At 39.5% G+C, this 11,359-nt stretch overlaps 1 long non-coding RNA gene across 1 annotated transcript; it reads right to left on the bottom strand.

Moving 5' to 3' along the window:
• Positions 1–632: 632 nt before the first annotated feature.
• LOC141410714 (uncharacterized) lies at positions 633–2,480 on the bottom strand. The gene is made up of 2 exons (XR_012435503.1): positions 2,119–2,480; positions 633–819 (listed from the first exon to the last, which is right to left on the bottom strand). It is a non-coding gene; the product is annotated as an uncharacterized lncRNA (long non-coding RNA).
• Between the last annotated feature and the right edge of the window lie 8,879 nt (positions 2,481–11,359).

Raw genomic sequence — 11,359 nt, 5'->3', positions numbered from 1 at the left:
TTCTCAGTTCCATCCATTTACTTGCCAGTGACAAAATTTCATTCTTTGTTTAAAATATCCATAATTTTTTTTGTACTGTGGTTTTTGAACTCAGGGCCTACACCTTGAGCCACTCCACCAGCCCTTTTTTGTGATGGGGTTTTTAGAGAGAGGGTCTCGAGAACTATTCCCCCGGGCTGGCTTTGAACCATGACCCTCCTGATCTCTGCCTCCTGAGTAGTTAGGACTATAGGCAGAGCCACTGGTGCCTTCTGCCACCTTTTTGGACACCTGACCTTCTATTCATGGCTCTGCACAGAAGAACAGCTCAGGAAGAGGAGGGGGAACCTGGGGAGCAGTGCTTAGACACACCGGGGGCTTTTCTGCTCTTTTGGTGTTGGAATTCCTCAGTTTTCTGTTCAAGGTTAATATGTGGGTGGGTTTTAGCATTTCAAATGTTATAAGCTAGAGAGTTATTCTAAGGGATAAAGGGGCTTAGACGTGGAAAGTGAAAGGAGAGAGATGAACCACTGATTCAGATTGTTAGCATCGTTAGGAACTTGACTCTGATTTCTGCTTCAGTGGTTCGATTTGTCCAGTTACGTTCAGCTGGTTGATGGTGGGTGGACAGCCAGCACCTCCGACTTCTCTAATGGACTTCCAAATTATGCCTTTTATTAATTAAATTAATTCAGCTGGATAATTTGATTTCTAGAGTCGGCTATAGTTGTGGGTACTATCTCTGTGACAGGGAGAGCTTGGCAGAGTCCAGATTTGACATGGCAGTGGTCAGCTGTGTTCTCTGAGCTGCTTGGTCCATGTGGTTGGAAGTGAGAACTCCTGTGTATCAGAAGGACAGAAGATGAAATCGAAAAGTAAAACCGAGCAGCATTTCACATTTGCAGCTTTCGCAGAAGATTCTTGAAAACATTTTTAAAGTACCCCTCATGCCTTTTTATATTTTAGGTAAGAGAGGGCTATCTTCCTATTAAACAAAGCAAGGCTGTGAGTTAGCTGTAGACTTTTAACAGTCTCTTTCTGCTGGATTTCCTCTGACAAGGATTAGACAGAGGCACTAGGACACTGTAAGCAATGGTATGTGAGACTGAAGTTATAGAAATGAACTAATTACTGACATTAAAGTAGAACTATGGAAATTGTTGAACCTGGGGTTTTCTACAGTGGTTTTAATTTGTTTATTTTTCAGAAAGCCAACATCCTTGTTAAGCCTATGCGTCACTATACTAGTGAAGTTCTAATGAATATAGTGCTTATCTTTGACTTAGAAATTAAAACTAACCAAGATTTAAAAGGGAAACACAGAGTGACTCCATTAGCCCATATACCCTGGTCCCTTTTCCTGTGCCACTTGCATGAGGTCTTTCTCTTTTCAAAGTTTTTTTTTTTTTGGGGGGGGGGGTCAGTGCCAGAAGGAAGACACACAGATGTCACAAGTGTCTTTTTTCCCAGAGCCTCAGAAGGAAATTTTCAGGCAGGTTTTGTTAGGAAATGGTATTCATTGCTGAACTGCAAATAGATTCGTAAAGGCTTTGGGCATTTTTAGCAAATTACAGAGCTAAAACCTGGAGTATACTAAACCCTTTGAATTTAATTTGACTGCTGGCAGCCACCAATGGTTAAAAGATTTTAGAAACTCTGAATGTTAATACTTGAATGTACTGGTAGGGGATGTTGTAGAAAAGACAGGTGGCTCAGGAAGCCAAATAAAACACTGGCCTTTTACAGACTAATACAAAAACTAATACAATAAGAAGGAATAGACTGTGTAATATCCCAAGTAGCTCTAATGTAATCAAGGCACACAGTCTTCTGAAGTGCAAGTTCATTTTCTATCTTCTGAGTTATTACTAGTACAATTTGCCTCTCTACTCTGCGGTCTTCATTCTGGGAAGCCATGTCTCTCCCTGTCTTTCTGGCCTCAGTCCTTCTGCATGCTAATGCAATATTCTGTTCTAACCTGACTATTACAGATTAGCAAGCGTCTCCTGCTCCCTTCCTCCTGTAATGCAATTCCAGCCAGCAGGGAACCCACCGTTTGTCTTAAACAGTCCTAAGCATTTTTTCATATGAAATTCAATTAAACTATTTTCTAGTCTAAGTGTCTGTTCCGTTTCTTACCTTTCAGCAGGAATGAAGTTTTCCTTCCTGTGGAAATACTTAAAAAGCAAGCAATTGAAGGAAGTCAGGAGAGAGGGAGCAGGTGGGGGCGGGAGGGGGGTGACCCATGCTGTCTGGCACAGTCAGCTAATTGTTTCAGTCTTTGTTTTTCTGTTCCCCTTGAAGATGAGCTGTGTTTTAATTACTGCAGGAAAAATTTGTCTTGATTAGATGGCTAGGAGGTGTCAGTACTTCTGAAGGAGATGAAAAACGTGTGGAAGGGGAAAGAAGCAGGAAAATGAATTTATTTTGGAAACTTTCTAAGCTTCTGTAGTCCTCCCTGTCCCCTTGTCACCACATACCCTGCTTCGGCTCAGGCTCCATTTCTGGTCCAAAGGGAGCCTCAGTATGTTGGATGACCCAGTTCTCTGAAACAGAGCCCTCTTTGTTTGGGATGAGGAATGGGTGGGTGAGGACTTTGCTGAGTTGTGCCTTGAAAGAAACTAGGCAGATCCTCCGTCTTGATGCCACAAGGGATAACTACCATGCAGTACAGTCTGGGGTTTCTGCTCTACTTCTTGAGAATGAAATTATGGCAATTTCCCAGCCATGTCTAGACACTGGGTGGGAGGTAAGGGTAAAGATAAATAGGCTGAAATGCTCTGCACTTGCTCAGAGTTGAGGGAGAACAAATGGGTACCTTATTACATGGTAAATGTTGGAAGGACTTGCTGAGGGGATGTCCAAGATCACCCCTGGGGCATGACCTTCACGGAAAACGTTGTCTTGTGCAGTCCTGACAGATGAATGGTGGGGGAAGGTCAGCATATGTAACTGGATAGGGACTGGATAAGTCACAAGATTTATCAATGAGGTGGTTACAGGTAACACTAATGAGAGAAGGTAAAGAGTGTGGTAGGATAGAAGCCAGGTTTTCCAGCATTTAGGAATGACAAGACAACAAAAGGAATACTTTGAATGTTTGTTTTCTTGTGGTGTTGGGGATTAAACCCCTCTACTTCTGAGCTATATCCCCAGGTAGTGCTTTGAACTTTCCTTTGGAGAAGTTTACTTATGGAGGGAAAGAGAAAGATAGATTCCTATAAGAGTGTTTCAGTTTAGACTTGCAGGTGAGGTGAAGAGTTGGTGTCTAGGTATCTCAGGCCCCAAAATATTGCTATTGAAGAAAAAACACTCAAGTGTTAGAGTGCTTGTCTAGCAAGTGTGAGGCTCTGAGTTCAAATCCCAGTGCCACAAACATGCAAAAAGGAAAAAGCCAGACTCCATTGGGTTTGCATTTTTTTCATCAGCTATCACAATTAAATGAAGAACAAAAACAAAAACAAAAACAAAAAACATTGCATGGATTGGAGGCATGGCTCAAGTGGTAGAGCACCTGTCTAGCAAGTGCAAGGCCCTGAGTTCACACCCCAGTACTACAAAAACTTAAAAAAATAAAAAGACCATTGCTGAGTCCCAATTTTGATTTGCCTCTGTAACACTGCCTTGGGGAGTAGAACATTCTTCATAAGGACCCTATGAAATTATCTTCCCTTTACTCTGGACATTTGTTGATTTTTTTAAAAAAAATATAGCTGAGATAGTTTAGCACATTGGTTTAAACCATATAAATTAGTTTAGCTTCACGTAATGACTAGAGAATTAGTAAATGCTTAACCTAAGGCAGCATTTAGCTGGAAAAATAGCTCTTTTTTCTAGACTCACAAAACATGTTTCATTCATTCACTTAAAAAATGGTAACTTCCAACTTCTTTACAGAAGTCAGTGTAAGACTCAAAAAAAGCTCTGTTTTCAGTTACTTTGTTTGCTTTTTATTAAACAGTGTAACATTTTCAGTACTCTGAGTGAAATTACAGGTGGTGGTTGTGTTAGGGGCATAAACACAGCTATCATTCCACTTTTCTTCTCACAGGGTGGAGGATCAGCAATTACAGGAGAAGTTTTGGAACAAGGTAGGGAACTTGGATATCTGTGTGTGGGAGACAGAATCAGCCTTAGCAGGACACAGTTCAGGCAAATTCTGTGGTTGAGTGTATGTGTTCCCTTTGGAGTTGAAGTTTTCAGTATCTGAAGTTATGCCAATGGTTGAAATGAGGTAAAAGAGTAAGGAAAGTGTTAAAAATAAAAATAAAAAAAGATCACTGCCAATTCTGGACAAAATTTGTGTCATAAAATAGCATAGTATTTTTTTTCATAGAAGGCATAATTTCCCTCTCATCACCACCAGAATTTGTTTCACTTAAAGTAAGTGATCACTGAAGTCTGAGGAATATGAGGTCTATATGTGGCACCTTCGTTCGTATTTAGGTGAATGTTCATTTTTTTTTCAGCCCTACTTCCTGAAAGTTTTATTTTTGGCAAATAACAAGGACATTTTGAGGTCCTAAAATATCAATAAAAATCGAGGCTTAATATTATGGGGGTGGAAATACTGTAATAAGTCTGGTTGGATTGTTTTTAGGTAGGAAATAGATAATTGTCTTTTGAAGAATAAAGTCTGGAAATGAATGTCAAATCTCAGTGCAATGTTTTATTGTATGGGCTTCTCCTTCCTTGTACCTAGTGTGGGAAGACACTGAGGAAGGGCACCAGGCTTGCGGAATATAACCCCCTGCACAGAAGAAAGCCACATTTGCTCCAGACTCAAGGGGGAAATGACCCATTATTTCAAGCAAGGCAGCCTGAGTCAGAAAGCAAATTCATGACCCAAGGAAGATCTATGTTGAATGACAGATGGAATTGTATTGAGTTAGGAAGCTCTTCACAGCAAAGGCGACAATACCAGGATCAGGAGACAATCTACAAGGCTGGTAGAGTGGCTCAAGCAGCAGAGCACCTGCCTAGCAAGCATGAGGTAGAGTTCAAACCCCAGTGCTGAAAAAAAAAATACCATCTACAGAATGGTAGAAAATCTTTGCTAGCTATTTATCAGATAAAGGATTAATATCCAAAATTTATAAAGAATTCCAATAAAAGAACAGCAATTCAATTAATAAATGACCAAATGAAGTGAACAGTTTTCAAAAGGGGTACAAATGGCCAGAAAATACAAAATGAAGAAATGTTCAACAGCCTTAGTCACTAAAGAAATGCAAATCAAAGTATGCTGAGATTTCATCTTCCCTTAGTCAAGAAAATGAGCAAATGTTGGCGAGGATTTGGGGGAAAAAGGAACCCTTATATGCTGTTGGTGGGAATGTAAATTAGTCCAGCCATCTTGGAAATCAGTATGGAGGTTCCTCAGAAAAGTAAATATACAACTGCCATATGACCCTATTATAACAGTTCTGAGCATTTACCTGAAGAAATGTAAGTACACTATATAATACGGACACCTGCACACCATGTTTATAACAACACTACTCACTATAGCCAGGCTATGGACTCAGCCTAGGTGTTCATCAACTGATGACAGAATAAGGGAATGTGGGATCTATGCACAATGGAGTATCATTCAGCCATGAAGGAGAATGAAATTATGTCATTTGCAGGAAAATGAATGAAACTGAAAATCACCCTAAGTGAAGTAAGCCAGGCTGGGAAAGGCAAATATTCTATGCTCTTTCTCGTATGCAGAATCTAAACCTAAAAAAGCAAAAACAAAAAATATACAAAAAATGACAAGAGTTGTAAAATGGGGGTGGGGACTATTTAAGGATGGGAACTAGTGGGAGGGGGAAGGTGAAAGGAGAGAGTGATGGTGCCGAAATGAGCAAAGTACTTCATAAGCATATGTGAAAATAAAATAACAGAACTTATTAAAATTGTTCAAAATGGGGGAGGGGGGAATAAGAAATTATAACAGAGGGGGTATGATCAAAGTATATCATATGCCTGAATGGAAATACCACAATGAAACAATGAAATCCTTTTTGCAATTTAATATGAGAGAGAGAGAGAGAGAGAGAGAGAGAGAGAGAGAGAGAGAGAGAGAGAGAACTATGTTGGGAATTTTTCCCCTGCTGCTATGAAGCTTCTTCTTCTTCTTTTTTTTTTTGGTGATACTGGGATTTGAACTCAGGTCCTCACGCTTGCTAGGCAGGTGCTCGATCACTTAAGCCACACCTCCACCCTAAGCTTCTTTTATTTTTATTATATTGTTGTACTAGGGGTACATTGTGACATTTACAAGAGTTCTTACAATATATCAGAGTTAATTCACCCCCTCCATCATTCTTCTTTATTCCCCCCACCCCCATTCTTGGAATAGTTTCAAGAAGTCTCGTTTTTCCATTTTCCTACGTAAGTACATGGTATTTCCACCATATTCGACCTCTTACACCCTTTCCTTATATCTTCCCCCTCCCATTGGTACCAATCCCCAGATAGAACCTGTTTTATCTTCCCAGTCTCTGTTTTTGAAAAAAGGCTTTTTTTTTTTTTTCTGTTTCTTTAAGATAGCTCTACAGGGAGTTTCACTGTGACATTTCCATATATTATAATTCCAATTGGTTCATCTCTATTTTTCTCCTTTCTACCTTATTCCCTTTCTTATGGTGATTTCAACAGCTTTAAACATTCTATATTCATTCTTGTACAGGAAGTACATCAACCATATTCTTCTTCACTTCCTTCTTTTACCCTTCCTTTCCTGTTACTGACCTCTACTTGGCATGAACTGCTTGTCATAATATTGCTTGTATTTATAAATGATATGGGAGAAAACATGTGGCCTTTGTCTTTCTGAGCCTCCGTGCAAGCTTCTTGAACTTAATGAAGTCACTGAGGGCGACTGCTCAGTTTTGTCTTTAACTTGGTGACTATCACTTGCAATACTCACAAAGAAAGTGCTGTGTTGCTGAAAACCAGCAAAGTATAAACCAGCTTTTCAGAATCCCTGGATTTTCTCAGGTTTGAAGGAAAGTGTGTTTTCCTAGGAGGGAAACAAATTGTGTATAAACCAGGTAAAGAAAGTCCTTGCAAAAAGACAGATCAATCAGTTCTTGTTGAAAAGTCTAGAAGAGAGCATTTGACCTCCCAGCATAGACAGGGCCAGATTTTCCTCTGTTACCCAGTACAGCAGAAGACATTTAAAACTGCAGAGTGCATCTGGTATTACAGCTTGCTCTCTGAGCCTACCTATTTCTGGCTGTTATTCAATAATGCACAAAAGAATTCTGGTACAATTTATCTTATTCATATTTATTGTGGGGGAAAAGCCATATGAACCACCAACTTAAATTTATAGTTCTTTCACGGAAGACAGTAGCTTGAAAGAAAAAAGTTAATGCAGTTAACACTGCCAGTCAATTTATGATGCGCTCTCAAAGAAAAGCGGTTTCAGAGAAATGGAACTTCTCACAAGGTCTGAAAAGGCCTGTCTTAGCTTTCTTAATTTCAATTTTAAAATGAGATATGTGGACGCATGGAAGGAACATCAGAGGCATCTGTTAAATCAAGTCACAGGCACTGGTTGAGTTTATGTGTGTGTGTAAATATATAGGTGTGTGGAATTTCTGCAGCTTATACTGACTGAAGAAAGGTCACAAAAGGACACTCGTGCCCTCCAAGTTTCAGAACCCTAAACACTTTAGGGTATTGAATTTTAGGATAATTGCATAGTGCCAACAAAATATCGATCTGGCATATGGAATTGTAATGACTAGAAATAGCATATTTGATTGTTTTGCTGCATGGGATGACAAGGAGAATTTAGTTCACTTACTACCGTGTGGGTAAGGTTTAGGTAGCCGAGTGGGGTTCACACTGATGTGAAATAAACTCTAGTAAACATGGTGCTGAGTAAATGGAATTCTTTTAGGGAATGAGTATTTAGGATCTGTGTTAGGAGTCAGTTGCATGTCAGTGTTCCAATTCAGCCAAATCTTGATTAATCAGAAATCTATTCTCTGGACTAGTATTTACCCAAAACTGCCTCTTTGTTGGCCATTTCACTTGTTAGTATAATCCTCAAGCATCTGGAAGCAGTTGGGAGCTAAAATTCAAATCAGCTTTGTTCTTTGCTAACAACCCTGGCAAACTGTTGACACTTCTGGCTAAAATGAAGTTTGGGTGTTCTCTGTGGATTTTTATTATTTGTGCTGCCCTTGTCTTTGCAGATAATCAGCAGCTCATTGCATAATACAGAGCAGATGTAACCTGGCTCCTTCTTTTGAATGAGTAATCAGAGGTAATGGAAATTAACACCTCACCTCAGGGGGAAAAATAACTAAAATCCAACCAGTTTTAGTCAACAGAAGTAATCTTAATCATAGGATTTCAATGATAAAGGATTCAGAGAAAAAAAGCAAGCATCTATCTTCCTCCTGCTTTTTCAGTAGAAAATACACATTCTAATTATCTTTGATATCAACCAGGGGAGACAATTCAAGATGGGTTGATCCTACATTTAAACAAAATAAAAAACTAATGTGTGCAGAAACAACTCATGCTAATTCTCTCCTCTCTTCCTTCTTTTTTCCCTCCAACAGCTGTGCTGATAATTAATATTGAAGGATATTTAATTGTTGGAATTTAAAAGTGGTAATTTAAAAACTTTATTGTACTGTCTTATTTCAGATAGGATATACTCCTTGCACAGACTTCAGCAGCAACAACCAGAATATAAACAGGGAATAAAGATCTTGATTTTCTTAATTTTGCTTACTTATATTTTTTATAGTATTTTCCTCAAATGGAAACATACTTTTCATATTATTTTATAATTTTTATTTTTAGTGACTGCATCATGTTATTAAAGATTCTTCTATAATACTAGTTTTTAACAACTGTTTTTATTAGCATACATTAATTGTACCAGGGGGTTTCATTGTGAGATGTCCATACATGCATTTAATGTGCTTTGATCAAATTCACCTCTATTTCTATTTCCTTTTCCCCAACACTCCCTGCCGTTTACACAATTTTAATGGGTTTCATTATTCTATTTTCATCCATGCATATAAAGTATTTTGATTATGTTTACCCTCTCATCACCCTCTCCTTTCACCCTCCTCCCTTCTACTGGTTTTTCTCCCATAATACTGGTTTTAAATGGTGCACAGCCTTTCAGACAAATACACAAGAATTTATTTATTCAGTCCCTTTATGCTAAACATTTGGTTGTTTTTAGTATTTCACTGCTATAAAGAAATCTAAGTGAACATCCTTATTGCTAAATTTTTGCATAAATTTGTGATTTTTCTTTTAGGATACATTCCTAGTTGGGGAATTACTGGGTCCAAGAGTTCACATATATGTCAAAGGCTTTTGAAAGGTGTTGCCAAATTGTCCTTCAGGAAGGTTACACTTGTTGATAGTTGTGTTTGTGAATTTAAAGATAAGCCTAAGTCTCAAGAACACACTATATAGACTGCGGTTTGAACTCAGCCAGAGAAACACAAACCCATCTGTGTGAACACAACCCTGACCTCTGGTACCGAGTGACAATGGCCTATTCCACTGGAGTCTTGCTTAGCATTTTGACTCCTTGAGAATATGCTTGGTCTCTTCTGGAGCTTAGTAGAATTTGATTGTTCGGAGGGGTCTGTCTCCCTTGGAAAATGGGCTACCTAAGTTTGCAACCTATTCTCTACCCTTCCCCCCACTCTCTTAGATGAGGAGTTTCTTTTCATTTCCTTGAAATCATAGGATCACTGTATGGGAGGAGTAGGCAAGACTAAACTGTCTATGGTTTGCTGTAAGTGTCCTTTCAAAATTCACTACCCACTGTGGTAGTTCTAAGAAGTGGGGCCTTTTAGGAGGTGGCTGCACCCCCATGAATGGATTCCTGCACTTCTGAAAGGGCTTGAGGGGACTAACCAGGGCCTGGTGCGCTTCCATGTCTTCTGCCATGTGAGGATACAGCAAGAAGTAGAAAGCAGCCCCCACTAAATGAGTCGGTGCCTTGATCTAGACTTCAAGCCTCCAGAACTGGGAAAAATAAATGAGTCAGACTCATGCATTTTGATACAACAGTTGGAATGGACTAAGACTGGGCCCAAACACTGTCCATGGAGTTCAGAGGCCTGTTGAGGCTATGGATGTGAGCACCTTGCTGCTGGACCATTCAGAGAACGGTAAGTGCTGTGGGTGGTGCAGGTGTGGCTTTAGGGACTCAGGGATGCCTGGTTGGCTACCTAGACAGGAAACTGTTTCCCTTATGGTTGCCCTTTGCCCAGAGAAAAATTTCCACTGCATATGGGGGAGCTGTAAGGTACACAAAAAAAAATTTGTTTAAAAGAAGAAATTTAAACAGAAGGTATATTCTGGATACACAAAAGCGCTTGGTTTAATCAGTAACATTAACAAATAGGAGAAGCCTTTGTTTCAGGTTCAGAGACACCAGAGTTCTGTTTTCTTCTCACCACATAGCCCCCATTAACGGCTGTGGCAGCTGAGGAATAAAGCAGACCACTGCCAAGACCACGAGACTATGAAAATGCTATTTTAGGGTGTTTTGTTCTTAGGGTCTCTTTATACTCATTCATCCTATTCTTCCTTGTCGCAAAGTGAAAAAAAAAAAAACGTGCTTTGCCTGCTTCCCACAACCCCCCAAAGGGATTGCATTCAACCCTTGCTTTCGGCTGTAAATTGAGCACATGAGAGAGTCATGGTATGGACCAAAACATTCCTCTTCTAGACCGCACACCATATTCATAAAACAGACTGGTGGTTTGCCAACCTAATTAGTAAGGTAAAATATACGCATTCTAATATTCAACTTTTGCCTTTCTTTCTTTCAAATTTAATAACTTCAGATTTAAAAACCTTTTCACTCATTAAAGTTAAAACAAGAAACTGTTGTCTATGTGACTGTATAGCTATAATGACCAATGTCGCGGGGTTTTCAATTCTCATTTCAAAGATAGTTTTCTTCTGATCTCCATTGTACTGAATGTACTTTTAGACAACAAATTACACTTTTTGTTTCAGAAAGTGCAATCACCTTATTTATGGCTAAATCCTACTCAGATCTCTTTTTCACCCTGAGAGTACTCTGAATGCTCCATGTCTCTCTGGAGCAGACAGGCTTCAGTAACACCCAACAAGAACAGTACTTGGACTCATAAGAGTGAGCACTTTAATATAAAACTTATTCTCAAGTTTCAAGTTATGTTTTGCTGAGTTTGGGTGCCTTATAAACCTAGGTGAACAATAGGAAGGGAGGGCATCACATGATGCCCTCCGTGGGGGCCCCCATCAATAATGGGGTGAGTTGGTTTTCTGCTTGTGCTCATGGCCCCTGGGTGCAGTGGGAAGTCATGTGTGAAGGATGCTCTTCAGCCCCATCTCTGCCCAT

The sequence above is a fragment of the Castor canadensis genome, chromosome 9 (assembly GCF_047511655.1).
Source record: "Castor canadensis chromosome 9, mCasCan1.hap1v2, whole genome shotgun sequence".
Taxonomy (NCBI): Eukaryota; Metazoa; Chordata; class Mammalia; order Rodentia; family Castoridae; genus Castor; species Castor canadensis.
This window is presented reverse-complemented; position numbering and strand designations above follow the sequence as displayed.